The following is a 19,491-nucleotide window of genomic DNA, read 5'->3' on the forward strand; positions in this document are numbered from 1 at the left end:
GCAAGGCAGCTGCACTGCAACTGCTTGTATGCAACTCCAGAACTTCAGGTCACTTCTGACTCGAGGAGGCATTTATTGTCACTGGTAATTGTTACTTCCTTACACAAAGCAAACAAAAATACCTGCTGCACCAGCACAATCACCTGCTGTGGTTTGCCCAGGGAGAAAGGGGTGGGCAGTAGGGCCCAGCTGATGCAAGAGAGTGCTCTGTGCTACTCCATGCTGCTTTGTGCCTTTTGGGTGGTTAGGGACAAGCAAAATGTTTCAGACAGTATCTTAGCCAGTTTTTCTCTGTCATATGTGTATACCCCACGCTAATCACGGTACTGTCTGAGATAAACTGAAGTGCTTATAGGTATGTGACCTGAAATGCACACGAGAGGGACATACATGTGTCCCTTCCCTCCCAGGCCAGCTGGGAGGGTGGATGGAAGGGGCTGGGAGTGGTGAGGGGGAATGACACACTGAAGATGACGGGGATCCAGTGCCCCAAGCGTTTTGCAAATGGCTTCCTTTCGTCTGAGCACAATGAGCTGGTGAAGCGAAAGGAGACAAATGCCGTTTGCAGAAGAGCAGGCATTTTTTTCTCCTTATTGCAGGCAGGACCAGCTACGTTCCAAACCCGTGACTGCAGCAGCCATGACCCCTCCGAAAGGAAATCTGAGCCCTCGAGCAGTTGTCTCTGGGGAGGGCCCGGCTCTCACGTTTCTCTGTTTTGTTTTGGAGCCTGGGATAAGTAGTGGGCTTGCTTTTTCCCTTCGTTTCTTTTCTTACTTTCTTTTTCTTTTCTTTTTTTTTTTTTCTCTGAATGTATTTCCACAGCCTCAAGGAAGGAATTTAAAAAAGAAAAAGGAAAAAAAAAGAAAGAAAGAACGAAAGAAAGAAAGAAAAAATGTTCTGGCATGGGAACAAGTATGTTTCAAATTACAGAAAGGATGTGAAAGGTTCAAGAATTTGAGCCCTGACTCCGCCTGTGTCTGTCTCCACCCCCCACCTCCCACCCCCATCCCCCCAGAGGGCAGCTGGCATTGTGGCTCCTGCGCTGCGCCGCACAATGCGGAGTGGGCGGGTGTGTCCCGCCGGGCGCTGCGGGCACCGGGCACCGGGCACGGGCTGCCCTCGGCGGCGCAGCGCCCGCACCCTGCCCGCCCCGCCTCGCCGGCTGCTGCCTGCCTGCCTGCCTTCCCCAGGCTTTCAACCAGCCTTTCCCAGCTCGCAGTTTTGAGCTCGGGTTTTTTGTCTCCTAGAGTGTCCATGTGCGCGTGTGGTTTAGCTACATCCCAGGAATGTGCCAAGGTCCCACTTCTGAGGGCGGAGCGCCCTCTGCTCGCTGGGGAGGGCGGAAAGCAGGCAAAGGTGCAGCTCTAAGGCGAATCAGCAAGTGTCCTGCTGCTGCCGAGGCGCAGCCGCTGGCCCGCAGGAGCCCGTGCAGGGACACGTCCGTGCCCCCGCGGTGACTCGAGCCAGGGCCGCTCGCCGCTCTGCGGCGCCCGGGCTCCAACTGCGCTCGCTGCTCGAGCTCTCAGCGGCCGCAGCCCGTGTGCTGGCTCCCACTGCAGAGCCGCAAAAAGATGGGGTGGGGAGAAACCACTGGCAAAGAAGACGGCTGAAATGGCTTGGTCTTCCCTTGCAGGGGAAGATCATGGTTAGATCTAGTCTCAGCCCCTTATGGAGGATCATATCCTGAAGACCTTCTCCGTTATATGACCACTTTATCCTGTGTCCCCAGATGGAAACACAGACCACCATGGAATGCACATACTCTGTTTCCTAAAAGAGGGATTCTGTGAATAAGGTTACATGGCAGAACATTCTTTTCTTGTCCTTCTGTAACATGGTCGGGTATCCCCTTCCCATAAGGCTGTGAAAGCTGGCATATTTGTCCCTTGAGAATTGCGCAGCTAATTGCATGTCAGTGAGGGTTTTCATGAAACGTCTGGAAGAGAGAGGGCTACCAGAGCAATCTGTCAGGTCTGTAGCATGTATCTGACTGCCATCGCAGCAGCTTACAAGAAAGAGAGTGGCGAGGCATGGACTATGGCTTGATTGAATTTTCTGTTGTGCCAAATTCAGAATGAAATCTTTTTGGTTGAGCTTTCTGGGTTAAGGAACTATGGAAGAGCATCAGTATTGTTGACAGATAAGGACTCACCCTCTTAAGAAGAACAACTATGACATAAATCTTCAGGAGCTGAAATGTCTATTATGATCTTGACCTTTACCAGTGTCTTGTAAAAACCATTAGCACCAGTCAATTAACTTGAATCTGCTGCTTCATGCTGAAAAATTAAATTTTGTCCTTGCAAACTTTCACTCCATCATCTCTTCAGATTCTGTGACTTTGCTGTAACAGGTGAGGGGCCTGAAGCATCTTAGTTGCACTGACCAGTACCTTGTACATGGCATGCTCCCAGTCCTAGGATGCTTGATTTTGTGCATGGCTGCAAGACACCCTTTTGAACAGGGCACATGTCCACTGATACACACTGAACACTCCCTATGTGGATGGGAGGCTACTGGAACAAAGAACTATTGATCCAAGTTTAAAAGAGGAAGACTGGGATCAGTGTACCCGGCAGCCTGTGAGTTTTCTACTTTGCAACTAAAAGCCAAAAACCCTTAGGCCAGTTCAGCTAGACAGATCAAAGGTCTTCACTGTGAGCAAGCTGAGATAGTTTGTCATAAAAGATTAGTCTTTATACTTACTCTGAGATTTCCAAAGATTCTAATTAGTGATGTTGTCCTAAGCATTGTGATGATGCCTAGGAAATTAGTCTGAATTGGATCTCTTTCTGCTGGATGGGATTCATTACAAAAAGATTGTTTTCCTTGCAAGATAGCCAAAGGTTCATCTAAACTAGCTAACACATTAAATACCCTGGTGTGCATGTTGTGTTTTCAAAACATATTACTTAAACAGTGTTATTTTCTTTCTAATATTGAAGAGCTCTGACAGTGTCACTTGGCTGTGTCACTCTCAGAAGCTATGGAAGATATGCAGAGTTTAGCCAGCTTTTTACACTGTCTAATTTTGTGCTGGCAGGCTGAATTCCTGAGGTATGTTAGATGAGTCTCAGAGCTGCCTTAATTTATGCTAGCAAACCATTTCCTTCTGCGCCATTTCACAGGTGCAGGATCAGCAGAGCAATTCATGTTCCATTCCCTGACTGCCCCTGCTCAGTGTCTTACCAGAATTTATCCCTGAATTCCCAGCAAGGGGACAAATGCTGCCACCAAGCTTAAAAAAGCTTTATTGATCTGAGAATGCTCAGAGATCTGCACAATACAAACTGCAACTACATCCCTCTACCACACTTCTTGCATGTGACCAAAATCTTCACTCTCAATTTTAGTTGCATCAGGCCACATAGTAGGACAGAAGGTTGCATCTAGTTCCTTCCCAGAGGTTCAATCTCTTGATTTTGTGTTTGGCAAAATAAATAATTTTTATTTATCAAGCCCTTCTGGAATGAAAATGTAGTCTCAAACTCTTCAGCTGAAAGGAACCATCCAATCTCCCTGCATATTTTTCCTGGTATAAAGGTATATTTTTTCCTGGTACAATCTAGCTGCCACATTGGTGTTGCTCTGGAGTTTAAGTGGACACTCAGATAAATAAAAGTGACACCTGCTGCAGGCCAGTTCCCATCTCTATTTGATTATGTTGTTTTTCTCACAGCAGATTTTTGTTGGCTGTAGCTAATCTAGAAACTTGAGTGTGATTATTGAACAAATCAGTTTAGTTGGGCATCTGATTCTGTGCAAACCTAAGTGGAATAGTAATGTGTGACTAATACACAACAGCACTTTGCATAAGAGAAAGATCCATGTGTAACATATGCAAGCCCAAGACACTGTGGGAAGAAAACACCAAAGATACTGAACAGAGGATGTACTCTACTCCAAAGTTCACTCTTTTCCTATACAACAAACAGTGCTGTAAGGACGGTGAAGCAGGACCTTCACTCTCTGACATCAGGTACCGTGAGATCCCATTGTTCTCTCTTCCTTGTTCTCCACTCTGGAAGCACATGAAAAACTTCTTATTCCTGATCCAGCTTAAATGACCTTAGATCAGCTGCCTGCTGATAAGCCAGGAGGCTCATTTCAAAGGAAAATCTGGGATGCTACAAATCTTGTTTTCTTTTATGTAACAATAATTGTGTGTCATGCACAAAAAAACCCCAAAACACTTTTTTTTTGGTGCGAATAAAAAATCATTGGATGTTCACACTCTCAGGCCTTAATTCTGAGTCTGCATATGTTGGTATTTCATTTTATGCCTCTTAGGTTGAAAAAAAGGATTAAAAAACGTATTTCTTGGGACTGAGGGGGAGAGAGAGGCACAGATATTTTTCACCGCCGTAGCCAGGGAATGGTGAACAGTTGGTCAACAGACTTGGAGCCACTGAAGAACATCCTAGGACATGACCTGTTTCAAACAACAGCCCCAGAAAGGCAGACTATCTACACTCAGGTCTGTGAATCAGCTGCAGTAACTTCAGTGGGTCCAAGAGATACTAAGACAGTCCTGCAGCAGTGACACATCACACATGTGGGCCAACAAGCAATAACAGAGTTGCCACACCTGTATGGACCAGTTGTCAAGTATCTTCAGTCCCTCGACCACAACCCCACTGAGTCCAGCACAAAATGTGGTCCAGTGCCACAGCCACTGCTGACCCACAGGCCTGTGGAGCAGGGTGCTGGAGGAACATGGAACAACAGCCACACTCCTGCTGGCAGCTCCTCACAGCACAGCAGCACTGAGGTACCTGGGGGAAGAACAGCTCTGGTAAGACCTCACCTGCATCCAGGTCTGGGCTCCACAGCACGGGGAGGATGTGGACCTGTTGGAATGAGTCCAAACGAAGGCCACCAAGTTAATTAGTGGGATGAAGCACCTTTCCTTTGAGAGAACACTAAAAGAATTGGGACTGCTAAGCTTGGAAAAGAGAGGGCTTAGGGTGACCCAATTGGGGCCTTCCATTACCTGAAGGGAACCTACTGGAGACATTTTGTAGGATTATGTAGTGACGGGACAAGGGGAAATGATGTCAAACAGAGAGAGAATAGGTTCAGATTAGAAATCAGTAAAAAATTCTTTGCTGTGAGGGTGGTGAGACACTGGAATAGGTTGCCCAGAGCAGTTGTGCATGCCCCATCCATGGAAGTGTTTAAGGCCAGGTTGAATGCAGCTCTCAGCAACGTGATCTAGTGGAAGATGTGCCTGTCAGCGGCGGGGGATTGGAAGTAGATGATGTTTCAGCTCGTTTCCCACCCAGGCCTTTCCATGATTCCACGAGAACGGGCTCCGGGCGAGGCCTCCGTGCCGCGCTATGCCCGGCCCGCCGGCGGCACGGCCGGGGCTGTGCTGACACCTGGCGGCCGGCGCGGGCACTGCACAGCCCGGGGCCCGAGCGAGGCGTGCGGGGCCTGCTGGGGCTGAGGGCTCGGACGGCCCCGGGAACGGCACCGGCCGCTCCCGCCCTCCCCGAGCCCCAGTGCAGGGTTGGTGTGCGCTCCTGTGTTCCTTAGGCGTGGGATAGAGTTAATTTTCTTCCAAGGGGCTGTTCTTTGGATTTGTGTTGGACGCAGGGTTGATAATAGAGAGATGTTTTTGTTACTGCTGGGCAGGGCTTGCACAGAGCCAAGGCCTTTTCTGCTTTCCGTACTGCCACACTGGTGAGGAAGCTGGGGGGAGACTCAGCGGGGACAGATGACACCAACCGATCAAAGGGATATTCCAGACCATGTGGCATCATGTTCAGTATAGAAAGTGGGGGAAGCAGGAGGAGGTTTGGAGTGAAGGAGTTTGTCTTCCCAAGTTGCTGTTCCAGCCGATGGGGCCCTGCTGTCCTGGCTATGCTGAACACCTGCCTGCCATGGGAAGCAGTGAATCTATTCCTTGTTTTGCTTTGCTTACATGTGTGGCATTTGGTTTCCCTATTAAACTGTCTTTATTTCAACCCCTAAGCTTTCTAGCTTTTTACCCTTCCAGTTCTCTCCCTGACTGCACTAGTTGGGGAGTGAGCATGTTGCTGCTTGGGGCTTGATTGCTGGCTGGGGTCCATGCCAACCCTAACCACAACAGCTTCTATGAAAATGTACCTCAGTGTTTAGCAGTAGTCAAGAATCAGTAATGACTTTTCAGGAATGATTAGGAAAAGAACAGAAAACCCCCTAGTCTTATAGCCCTGCATGTGCAAACTGGCCAGCATTTCAAATGCTGCTCTGATTCTTCATCTCAAACCCCCACATATTCCATAGGTGAAGGTGGCACTGACTGCAATTGCAAGGCAATTCTGGAAGAGTCACCAGAGGCGGAAGAGGCATCAGAGGACACAGACCTGCTGGGGTAATGAGCTAAAGCCTTCTGAAGGTGAATACTGAGAAGATACCACCAATGTCATCATGCCAACATCATCTTGACCTCTGATTAGGCACTGGAGCCACTCAAACTCTATCAAAGGTTTCAAAATATTTCAAAGATTTTTTTTTCTATGTGGGAATTCCATTTTTTTTTTCTACGTGGGAAAGAAAGACTTGTCAGATTGCAACTAGCTTCTTTCCTTTCCACCAAAAGCTGATCTTCCCAAAGTGGTCAACATTTCCCAGTTTGTCAAGATTTTTGTTGTAAAGTCTGTGTTGGCAGTTGGTCACATGGCAAAATGTATTTCCTGTACAAATTAACATTTTCTAGATTCTATTTTAAAATAAGTATTAATATACGCAAGGCTTTAATTACTTCTTAAGAACTGTAAAATGTATTTTTTTATTGTTGGTTTAAAAAAGGTATGGTGTCTAAGACAATTTGTATGTCTCCCATCTTTCTAACATATTTTTTCCAGGGAGACATTAAAGAAAATTTCTATCACCCATAACTTTTCAAGAAACACCAGCTGTAGTTTCTCATGAATTTATTTTTTTTTCTCTTGCAAAGGTCCCTGTGTCAGTTCTGCTAAGGTGGCAGGGGATGACTGGTGGCCCTTACCTCAATGTTTGTCCATGTGCTTTACCTCAAAAGGAGATAATAACAATATACGAGTGTTTTTATTTCCCAATTCCCACTTTTTGCCTTTATCTTTGTAAGTAAGTTCATCACTGTCAGCATACAGAGCAAGACAGATTTGGTAACCAGGTTCAAAGGACCAATCCATCCTTAATGGAAAAAGACCAAACTGTATAGGAACCTGCTGTGTAATGGAACATTGACTTCACTTTTACATTCAATAACTTAGACTATCACAGGTCCTCAGTGTTGGGCCTCCCCAAGCTCAGTGCCACTCTGAGCTTTCTTTCAGTGGTTCTCATGCAATCTTGCATTGCCTGACCTGCTTCCTTGCTTCATTTTTATGTCTCTTCCCTTTCTTCCTCCTCTGTTTCCCCTTCCATAGGCTTCTATGCTGTCTCCTGGTCTTTTAAGTGACTGACTGAAAAGAAGTGAATGAGTATTATTCTAGTAAAGTGAACCTTCTCTGTCAGATATCTTCAAGCTGCTGAGAAGATCTTGAGGAGACAGCCTGAGGTAGGAACACTAAGGACAGCAAAGATCACAACTCTTCTGGCTCTTCTGCAAGGTGAATATTACAATTTCATACATGTTACAGTGCTAAAAATGCATCAAGAAGCTAGATAAGGGGTATATGTATATATCCATATCTATTTTCCCTTATTTCAACTCTGCCATGCTAAGGACACCAGGTGAAGTCTTTTCTGGCCACCGGGTTTCAACAGTTTTATCTGCTTAACCACAGTTCTGTAAGTTGTGCCTGAAGTACTGGGTATCCTATGTAACCTCTGACTGAAGGTTAACCAGGCTAAAGCACATCTAGCACCTGAGCATGGATGCTTTTAGTGTGGTACTGCTATTTGTTAAGGAATAAAGACTGGACCCAACAAATTAATTTGCTTCTCTTTGAAAACATTAGGAGGCTAAGAGCAAAACTGACCCATTGCTTCTAGCTTTAAAACTAGACTACAGCATATATGTGCTGAGGGATGGGAATATTTGGACATGACTAACAGGGCTTTCAGCTGATGAGTCACGTGTCAGAACTGACTGAAAGTCTAGGAGGACTTTTGGGTCCGATGACAAGCGGTTTAGCCTGCAGCAACTGACAGCCTCTTGCGAGTTTGCTGCTGAATGCTCAGCTCTCAGAACTTGGACATGATTGCTACAGGCACTGAGGAAGTGCACTTTCAAGAGAATGATAAGTTCTGTAGTGTGAAGGTGGATTTCCAGGGAAAAGTAGGTCTCCTAAGAAGAGAAATCAGAGAGAAGGAAAAAAACCAAGAGTCCCTGAGGATGGAAGAAAAGTTCTGACAGCACAGATATGCTGTCTTTGCAAATCTTACTTTGGCTGCAGGGGGGATAGTGTTGAGCTGCTGCTTCTCATCATAGATTTAGGATGAATGAAAATGCCATTCAGCCCTGAGATTCCTGCAAGATTCTCATGGCAAGTTTATCAAATTGGAAAATATGACTTGTAGTTTGATTCAACAGAACTTCTAAGCATACAGGGTGTTTTTTTCATTTACCTTTTATTTGCATAAGTAGTGGACTGGCCAAAAACATATGTCCCTTCACATCCTAAGATGAATAAGGTTATGTTTATTTGGTGTCAAGCTGAATTAAAGAAAAAAAGGCAAACTAGGAGTCATTCACCTGTAATGCACAGCTGCTGTCTGATTCCAGTCAAGATTGTGCACTAGTTCACCAGTTTGGACTCAGTTCAGTGGGATGCTTTGTTGGTAAGAGGGGAAGTGCTAGGAAACCTGGCTAATTTTAAGCAGAAAAATTCTCCATATCAGAGTGGGGCCTGGCTGTGTTCTAATAGGTGAGCAGATAGCCTGGTGCATGGAGGAAGAGAGACAGAAAAAATACAGAATGGTGGTGAGGAGGCAATTTAAGCATTTAAAAAAAGATGATGATGATGATGATGATTATTATTATTATCTTCTTCTTCTTCTTGTTTTTGCAAAAGATCATCATGTCTGGCTGACCATTGCTGCTGATCCCAAGCACCACAGTGGTTTTGGCAGGAAGACAACTGTATACTCAATTGTACAGCTGAGGGTTTAGATGCCTATTTTTCACTTGCCTGTAGCAGTAAGACATAAGAATCTATCAATATCCTGTGTATCCTCTACAAACAGTGGCTGTCTGTGATATTCTGAAGTTGGTCCATTATCATTGATGCTATCTACACTATTTATTGGGTGTCATGGCATTTCTGTTGGTGTCATTCTAGGCTCAGCATTTGCTATGAGTGAATTTTGCCTTTTATCCTTAACAATCCCAGAATAGTCTGAGTTGGAAGGGACCCAGAAGCATGCTGATGTCACCAGCAAAGCTGGCTGCTGGCTGTGCTGCAGCAGAGAGATTTCCCTAGAGCAGTACCCTACCAGAAGAGATTCTGGCCATGCTTTCAGAGGCACACTTGCATCATGGCTTTCCAGAAGGCTGCCACAGGAATCTTTATATTTCCATCCTTATCAATATTCCCAAAGAAGTTGTCAGAGTTGTAGGTTGTGCTCTTTCAAAGAGTTCTATTGGAAGCAGAGATGAAGCACGGGCATGACCATGAAACAGCCACTGATACCTGCCTCCAGCTCTCCTCTTATTCTTCCATCACCCTGCTTTTATTCAGCCCATCACTGAGAGATACGAGTTCTCAACTTCTTGTGCAGTTAGACTTTTGTCAGAACAAAGGACTTTTGTTCAGGTTAATTCCATTCTTCTCAGTTACATCTCCTTCTCCCCCTACCTTGAAACAAGACTCAGTAGTAAACCTGGCTTTTTTTCCTTATAATTGCATATGCTTATTTGGTCCTCATCCCAGCAGCCACTGCTTGGCTAGGCTGTCTAATCAAGACAGTTCTGTCCCCCAGATCTTTGATCACTTTAGTTACTCTTCTCTGAATTCTGCTTCCGTTTGAATGAGGGTACCTGAATACCTGAATGGCTATTAAAAGCTGCAAAGCATAGTAGTGCAAGTGTCACTAGCTGTGAAGCACAGCAGCACTGTTTGATGTGAGCTAACAGCCCAAGCCTTTGCTTAAGTTCATCTGAAGCCTTATCCACAGCTAATTCTCACCCAATTAGCTGAAAATCTGCACAGCAGTTAAGAAACACAGTGAAGCTGGTAGTGCAAAAGTGTTATTTAGCTCAGCAAGCATCAATTGCTTGTGTTGGCTTCCAGAAAGGAGGACAGCACCATCTCCTGCTATCCATGGAAACTGCAGACGTTGAAAAGTTGAGCAATATCTATTTCAGATGGAAAATACCTTGTTCTTGTAATGCCATATCCTACTTTTATGAAGCACATTAATTTTGATGCTAAAGCAAAACTGTCAGAGAAGTGTTTTATGAAAGTCATCTGCTGGGATAGGCTTGTGATGAGGATGGACACTCATTTGGATCATACCTGAAATCAATCAATTTGTTAGCAAGCATCACATTCTTTTTTTCCCCTCAGTGCTCTAAGATCCCGAGGAAATACCTTCTCCAGAAGATCAAAGGCTTTGCTTAGTCAGTCTATGTTCTGAGATGTGTGAAAATTGTGATTCTCTTTGTGTATTTACTTTTCTGAAGGAATTTGGCTGTATTTCTCACTTGAAGGAAAACTTACCCCTTTGAACCTCCATCCCTCCAAGTGTCCACAGCATGTGTACTGTGTACAGGAGCTAAGAACACAATTCAGTAGCTTGCCTGAATCACTTCCATGGGATTTGGATGCTGTTGGGGATCTTGGTGGTACAGCCTTTGACCTTACTGTAGATGACATCTAGTTCAGGATGCATTTGACCCATCAAATCCTGCAACTTGGTGAAAGTTTCATTCATCAACTCATTGTGCTACATAGGGCAAGGAAAGTGCAGTCAGTGTGGACACTCAGAGAACAACAAAGCCTATCTTGTGTTCATAAATACATTAGCCATCCTTTCCTAAGGATGGTGCCTTCTGCTATCTCTGCTCTTCACTTTCAGGAAATTCCTGGAGATCCAACTGTAAAATAAGTGTTCATCTTTCTCTTTTTCCATGTTTGAGACAGAAAACGATCTACTAATTTGTGTAGAAATTAGCTTAGTGCAAGATAGGTGTTCATTAGTAAATGTCTTTACCAAAGACTTCTTATTTTTGGCTATTCAAGTGATTCATGTTCATCCCTGAGACAGTCCTAGACAGGTTTCCTCTCCATTCTATTAAGACACAGACTGCAAGTTGAACAGTTTATGGCCACAATGTGCTATAGAGTTCTGAAAAATAAAAATCAGAATCACCCAAGACCTTAAAGGATTAATATCTCCAGCAATGGAGCTTTATAGCCCACAAGAAAGATGATCCTCTCTGGGAAGGGGTCGGGTGTCTTCAGATGAACAGAACCTTTGGGAAAGCTCTTTGTTTCATTGTGTAATCCTGAGAAGTTCCAGTCAGCAGAAGAAGGCCTGACATTTGTTTTTTCCTAAGAATTTCAAACAGCTCAGCATTTCAGAGTTCATGTTGCAAGTTTTATGTTTTAACATATACTGAATGGGCAGTAGCACAGTGTCCTGATTCAGGGGTTTGGAATGTTAGAAAGTAACCTGTCAATGCAAATATTATTGATGCCACTGTAAATTATCCTCTAAATTTTACTTTGGATTGATTGAGCTCTTAAAGACATGACTATGATTTTGTTCATACCCATGATGACAGGGGAATTGTTCATGTATTATGTTAGTTATATACTTAATTGTTGAAAGTGTCAAGGCAGCTCAGGAAATTTATGAAAGCTTTTGTTTCTGTCATTGTGAAAGGTTAAAGCACTGTATTTTCCCCTAAAGTTTATTTATAGTTTGCCAGTGCATTCTTTCAACTTCTTTTTGGAAACTTAAGACCCACTGTTCTGCAGATCCATCTACGAGCTAATCATCTGCTGTGCAATAAGCTCTTGACTGTTACTACTCAAATCCAGTCTTGAACCAGTCAGGGTGCAGCTGGTTATTAGCTTTCATTCAGCACCAAGGGTTTGATGGATGTGGGGTGGCTCTCTGATGAAGCCATTCAGACATCCTGGCACTATGGACAGCAGCAGAGTGACCTACTCCTGGGAATGCAGAGCAGGAAAGCTTGAGCTGATTTTGAGGCTGCTGGCTCTCTCCAGGGCTGACAACCCATTTTGAAGCCATTTGGCATGGCTTAAGCGCATGCCAAGGCTGGGGAACTGCCAGTGCAGCCTCAGGAGCAGCACAGCCAAAGCACCATGTCTGGCCTAACAAACAGTGCTGGGGTCAGGCAGCACCTGGAGGGAGCCAGCTTGGGCATTTCTGCATATTTGACACAGTCAGTCCTGTCCAGAAAAACAACACACAGGCAGCTGAAAGGCACCAGTAGTTTCCAGTGTACTGTGGTGCTGAAGATGAGCATGTGCTGGCTGCTTTGATTAATGATTCCTGAAAATGTTTGATTGTCAGTATGTGCAAGTTGGAACTCTTTATAGAGTAGATTATAGAAAGAATGTAGAGAACAGTCATGCTTAGAAATCTTGTCAGAAGGATTTAACTGTTGTTAAAAATGTGCCTTTGTATGCTGCACCATTGCTTGTACCGTCAAATCCATGCAAAGGTTTCTGGATGTACTTATTCCAAATTCCTCTTATTGACACACTAATTATTCATTCTTTAGAAGTCAAGATAAGCATGCATCACTGAGAAGAGGGGCAGAAAAGGCTTTTATTTATGTTTTCCCTTAAGTTTCCTGTAAAGGACTAACCCTTTAATAATTTCTCAAAGATTTAAGACAATGCAAGGTCTTTGGCACTGTATATTTACAATTACTCAGAATTGAAATGCGACAGTATCCCCCCTTCCTACAGTATCCCCCCCACATCACAGGTGGAATGAAATCTGTCAGATAGATTAGATGTTTACCTACAAGTATTTGATTGGGATACTGAAATGTCATTGTAAATTTATGCCGTTGACTCTTTCACTTGTGAAATGCCAGGTAATTTAGATTTTTGCAAGAGTGAGGTGAAGAGAACAACTGCTAACCCTAAAAAGCAGATTCATAATGAGATGTAGGTTCAAGATCAATTCCTTGCCTCAAAGTTTCTGAAGTGTTTCCTTTTAAATAAATGCATTTCAATAATCTCTTTTAATTTCTCAGAATTTAGCTAAAATTTATTATTATTTCAAATTTTGTTAATTGTTTAGGTTATTAGTAATAAAACTAGCAGGAGCATGTCTATTGCAATGCAGTCCTTTGCATCCATACAGTTTTAGTTTTCCTTTGCAGAATGAGGCCTGATTTCTTGCAGACTTGGAAAATAATTCTCTTTGATCTTAATTTATACAGGAAAAAATCTTTACCCTAGAGGAATGCTTGTTCTTCAGATTATCTCTGCTGAAAGCTCTTGATACTCTCAAGAAAGACTATGGATGAATATTACTTATTCTGCTTATTTTTAGTTTCTTTCATTAACATAGTAACAAAGAAACACACGCAAATATAACTTAGGTACAATCCATTACATGAGTGCCCATCAGCTTTATTTTTAGCTTGTTTCAAGTGTTTACGTTCCAAGTCCCAAATCTAATTTTTGTGAAAACTCTCCTTTAATCACGGTGCTCCCAAATGTGGATGGAGAGCCCTGAGGGTGCTGACACCTTCTGTAACTCCTGCCATGAAGAACCAGTGCATGGATGGGAAGGCCAGGACTGGACTAGAATATACCCAGGTGTCTACCCCATGCTGGTCTGCAATGTTACCTCTGCTCTCACTCAGGACCTTGGGAGCATTTCTCAGTCTCCTATTTTCGAAACAACAGAGGCAGCACATGAAGTTACAATAATATGTGTCATGCTCCCACCTTCCTACAGAGTATACTAAGATTTGGTCTCTTTGGTTTCTTTTTCCTTCCTACCAGCCTTTTAATGTTTTATTTGCATTTTTTAAAATAGGACTGCTTTACTTTCAATGCCTTGAAGCATCCATCTTCTATTCCCCAGACACAGTGATGGAGTATCAAAGTACTTCACAGTATCTAGCATCTTAGGCTGCCCTGGAGAAAGGCAGCTCAGGGGATGAACAGAATTCGTCCTCCAGTGGTAATTCACTCTTTGTTCTAGTTCTGCTGTTAGAAAATGGAAGTGAGTGAAATGTGGTAAAACTACAAGCACCTCTCCAGAGCTAGACTAAATCCAGATTCTGCATGGCTTCTGGAAGAGTTGTCAAATACGAGCTTTTTTTAATTAATGACTGTGCATAAATAAAAGATACAGCAAGTGGCAAAAAAGTCTCTGAAAGGGGCAGTTCTGTGATCCACCCACTTCCTAAAAATGCATAGTGTATGGTCCTGGAGTCTTGAATTTGGAGGGAGATCTGTTCTTTCTGATGGTTGTGACTAGTGCAGTGGCATCTTCTGTGGTCAGGGGATTACTGGCCATCTGTAAAAGAAGAGACATAGATCTAGATATGGTGAGAATGAAGATATCATGTTTAGCAGAAGGCATGCTGTAACCTCAAGGATGACCCTTTCTTCCCATCCTTCAGCAGGCATGTGGAAAACAGTGGTCCCTTTGAATAGGTTTTTCTGTTTTCTCATCATATCTTGTCTCTGTCCCACGAAAGTCTGCAAGCTTCCAAGTCAAGGGGAGTTACCTTCTTAGTTTCTTTCTGTCTTCTAATGTGAAATTCCATGTATCAGGTCCATATATCCATCTGTCATGTAGAGGGATGTGATGTGCATCATATTCAGTCTTGTGATGGGAGGAGGCTGAGGCAATGGGCTGCTTTTGAATGGGTACTTGCTTTAGGGCCCCTCTGGATGGGATTGTGCCCCTTGGGACATTTCCCATTCGCTTGGCTCCTCTTGGTAGCACAGCAGATCAGAGCTCAGGCTGGTTGTCTGCCTGCTACAAGGTCTGGCTGTCTGGCATTACACTGCTGTGTGCCTCTCTGAGTGCATGAACAGCATCTCTGCCCCACCTTGGGCCTCCTGTGCAGTCCCCATTCTCACAATTAGAAAGAGAAGTTTCTTTGTTAATGTTGGCCAGCAGAAGATGTTCTTGTTTAGGTCCTTTGTGCTATCAGCTCCTAAGACAATCTGGATGGCTACAGAGAGAGAGAGGAATGCCTCTGGGTGAGCTAGCGACTTTACCTCAAGCCAGGTTAAGAGCAAGGCACACAGACACGTTTATTTACATAATCTGAAACAGCAGGCCCAAAGACTGGGGTGGTTGCAGTGATTTACAAAGACAGGGTGTCCAGAGACAGGCCTACATTAACAGCTTTAAAGATGCCTCTCAACCACCATAGTGTCATTTGCGGGCTCTCGGGATGGTGATGCTAGATCTAGCTGAGAATGCAGCTTGTAAACATTCTGTAAGCAAGCTGGCTTTTCTGAGCTGAATTCCTAGAGTCTGATCTTGGATTGAGAAGGTGTGCTAGCTCTCAATTCTCACCTCTGGAGAAATCTTAGCTGCTTATTCAGTTTTGCCTTTTCAGGGATTATTGACCCCTGTCTTACTAGAAGACAGTTTTGGCTTTCTTTTGCCAGGGCTTGGTAATACTCCTCTATTTTATGTAGTGCTGTGGCATTGCCCTGCGTGGCAAAGGCAGTTTATCCTGTGCTTGAATAAATTCTTAGCAAATCATTTACATTGTGAAGGAGAAAGGTAGAGAGAGGGAGGATTTCTTATATTAATAGACACTGCCTGGGTTTTGTGAAAAATGTCCAGATTCTCCTTGCCACATCTAAAATATCAAGACTCACTCTTCTTATATTTGATTATCAGAGGAGAGGAATTCAGCTTCACATGATAGCTGTGCCCAGCTGTACGAGTGCCAGTGCCAATTCACATGCATCACACACCTCAAGGTGTAAGTTCTACTTAGAGCAGGGTATGTGTGAATTCATTTATGTCTGCTGTGGCGCTGGGAGGGATAGGACTTGCTGCCAACACTTGCTTCGCATTCTCGGAGAATTTCTCATCCAGATTTTCCATGTATGGAAGGTTGGATGGAGGCAGATGGTGAATTTAGCTGACTTAAAAATATTCCTTTTAGAAACAAAACAGAAAGAAACAGATTCTGCAGTAATCTCTGCTGCTCCTGCTTCAAGTGAGCTGAAGGAGAAGAGATGTAAAACCTTTGAATTTTGGGGAGGCATTTTTCTGGACTAGGAAAGTCAAAAGTTTTAGTACCAATCTCTGTGTTGCCTGCAGGCTTTTTCAAGGCAGGAGCACATTGCCTTGCCCTCGCTTCAGTTGTAATTGTACCATATTTTAAATATATGGACTTTTATTAGAAAGGGATAACATATCAGTGGAAATACTGAGCCAGGAGAAGGAAGGCGTTCATGAAATGGAAGGCATTGCATTATTGAGATGCTCAAGGAACACTGGATGCTCACACCACATGCTTGTGGCCATCATGGTAGCAGGTGTGTGGAACATACTGAGGGAAGAAGGGCATTCAGATATTCATGCAAGTCTTTCACAGTGTAGTAACAGCATCTGAGATTATTGAAATACTAATTGGTTTTTTGCTTTTCCTCTGAAGGACCACTAGCACTAGGTTCTCACTCTGAACAGACAGATTAGGCAGCTTCATTTTATTTCTTTCTAGTCTGTGTCTCTTGTTGCTTACTGTGCAATGGCTAAAACCATTATGTTTGGGCTACTTATGAAAAACTGAAGTAGCTCCTGAACTTTGCAATCAAAACAAACAATGGCTCAAATCCTCTGGGATTTTAGTAATTTTCTGCTTTATAAGCCCTGAGGGACTTCTCTTTCAGCTCCTTCCTCTCTGACAGACTGCTCTGTTACTGTGGTTTCTCATGCTGCAGGTGTGTTCCCATACACGACTCATAGTTGCTAGAGTCACCTGTGGGGATGAGGATGAGCCTGTGAGCCAGCCAGAAAGCTCTGGATCTGGATGCCCTGTTTTTTGTACTATCCACCAGGTCTTTATGAACACAACTTTATGAAGTTGTGTTCTCTTACACTATTGAAGGTTCTGAAGGTTTGTTTTTCAGCTGTTCTGAAAAAATGTTGATGCAGTTCATCCAACACTGTGTCCTCTCAGCCTCTCTTATTTCTGAACGAAGCACTTAGCAGAATTATGCCAGGAAATCATGTGGGCATTGCCAAGTGAAATCATGCCAAGTGAGGGCTGCAAATGACCTTGGATTTCAGGTAACTCACTATTCATGCCTCAGCAAAGTATGGTGCAGTCTCCTCTCCAAAGTTGTTTCTTGGGGAAGAAAAGTATGTTAACAATGCACTGATCTCTCCTTTGGTGCTGTGCTGGGGTCTGCAGAAAGATGTGCTTTTAGGTAGAACCTCCAGTCCATCACAGTCCCTATCTGGTTGTAAGAAGTTGTGGTGGGTTGACCTTGGCTGTACATCAGGTGCTCACCAAGCCTGTCACTCCTCTCCTCTGCAGAACGGGGCAGAAAGTAAGATAGAAAAAGCCATTTTGAATCAAGATAAAGGCAGTTTATTTAGGCAAAAGAAAAGGTCACACACTAAAGCAAAGGAAAATAAAATATTTATTCTCTATTTCCCATCACTTCCCAGAAAGTCAGGCTTTAGTACACATGGTGTTATATAGTGGTGCATACACATGGTGGTCCAGAAGACAAACATTATAATAATAAATGTACTGCAGATTCCCATCCTCCCTTCCCTTTACTCCCTGCCTTTCTCTTAGCTCTTATTGCTGAGGAGATGTCATATAGTATGGAATATCCCTTTGGTGAGATTGGATCAGTTGTCCTAGCTATGTTCCCTCCTAAGGTCTTGCTTACCACCAGCCAAGTGGTGAAGAGGGGCGTGTTGGAGAGACACTGATTGATGCTTTGGGAGCCAAAATTTTCCTGTGTTTATCAACACCTTTCTAGCTACCAAAACAAATCAAAGAACTATGAGGGCTGCTATGGGGATAATTAACTCCACCTCAGCCAAACCTGACAGGGAAGTTTGTCACTTTACTACTTTGCTCTGTGGAGTGGAATTACCCAAAGATGTGGGAGATGCTCCAGAAATTAACTAAGTTCCTCTTGAGGGACTGGTTTTCAGAGATGCTGGAAATTGAGCAGGTCAAATATTTAATCAATTAAGTCCAGCTTTCCACTGCTAATCTGGGTTCCCATCAGAGACATAGCTGAGAGATTGATTTTACCCATAGTCTGAGTAGTATTTTCAGGGTGAGAGACTGGAATGAAACACATGTTACTTCACTTCTACTGCCATCAGTGTTTGTGTGCACACAACCCCCAAGAGCTGAAAAACATTGAGGTAGGACAAATTAACCAAAAGCAAACTGGCAATGGCTTTAGCTCCTGATGTGTCTAGGTGCTTAATAGAGATGTTCTGGAAGAAAAGAAGGGAGTATAAGAAGGATGGGTCCAATGACTGTATTGGTTTTGCTGTCTTCTTAGTGCCCAGGATACCAAGGGAGTAATATAAGACGAGCAACATAAGAAATGTTGGCCAGACAGTAATTAATGTGTAGGTTATAGGTGTATTTAACCCTGTATGCTTCCTAACACAAATAAAGCCATAGAGTCATCAGTTTCACATAGATCTTTTTCTTCAGTGAGCCAAGAGGCATTTTGCCAAGACTGTTTTCTTTCAGTGTAACACAGATCCCATGGCCTAAAAAATGCATTTTGTATATCCCAGTTTCAAACTGAAGGAACATTTCCACCAGTTCATATCTGAACATTTAGCATTATTCTCTTAATCTATTTAGAAAAGTTTCTCTGTGTCATGTTGGAGAATGAAATTTTCTGACAAATACATGTTGTCTGTTGGCCAAGCATAAACTGGAATGACTTAGTTATGGTAATTACTGTCACATCTGCTAATGAAGATAACAGTTCCAGACTCACCAGACTGCCACTACATGCACACTTCTGCTTTTCAGAAGCTTGTACATTATAAAAGTATTGCAGCAGAAAATATCATGACTTTCAGAATTTGAACATTTTTGCCTGGGAACAACAGTTGTTTGGATAAAATTGATTATCTTTCAGAAGATTGAACTTGATGAGCAATAATTTTGACTACAAATTATGTCAGATCGGGTACAGTTCTTGAAGGGACAAATTCTCTCACAACATCTCTCCTATGCATATAGCTCCTTCTACCAAAATGCAGCTGTCTTCTAATTGTGTAATGGTTGTGTTGTACTGGGAAGACAGAAAGGTAAACAAAGACATACAGGAGTCCCCCCAGCCTGTCTGTGGCCCTGTAGGGGTTAGAAGCACTGAGGGCTTGTGTTCCATGGCAGAGCATCAGTTGCTTTTGGAGGTAACTCCATTAAAGGACATCAGTTGCCACACAAAACTTTCATGTGCAGAGGAGGAGAAACATTAGGGATGCCCAGGATTCCTATGTTTTTTTACTCCCACACTGTGTACTCATTGATGACTTCCAGGCCTGAGAGAGGCCTAAAATTCCTATTGCTCTTGAGAACACTGGCCCCACCATTACTGG

The 19,491-nt window shown here is 43.5% G+C and overlaps 1 protein-coding gene across 4 annotated transcripts in view; it reads left to right on the top strand.

The window, feature by feature from the left end:
- Nucleotides 1-19,491, top strand: part of ANGEL1 (angel homolog 1) — a 113,097-nt gene that overhangs the window by 69,536 nt on the left and 24,070 nt on the right. For 3 of the 4 annotated variants that reach the window (XM_074542574.1, XM_074542575.1, XM_074542573.1), the window contains exons 3-4: nucleotides 6,271-6,472; nucleotides 7,398-7,580. The gene's annotated coding sequence lies outside the window, so the exon portion shown is untranslated. The remainder of the gene's footprint in view (nucleotides 1-6,270; nucleotides 6,473-7,397; nucleotides 7,581-19,491) is intronic. The other variant, XM_074542576.1, reaches the window with a different exon arrangement.

Source organism: Zonotrichia albicollis, chromosome 6, assembly GCF_047830755.1.
Source record: "Zonotrichia albicollis isolate bZonAlb1 chromosome 6, bZonAlb1.hap1, whole genome shotgun sequence".
In the NCBI taxonomy this organism is placed as follows: Eukaryota; Metazoa; Chordata; class Aves; order Passeriformes; family Passerellidae; genus Zonotrichia; species Zonotrichia albicollis.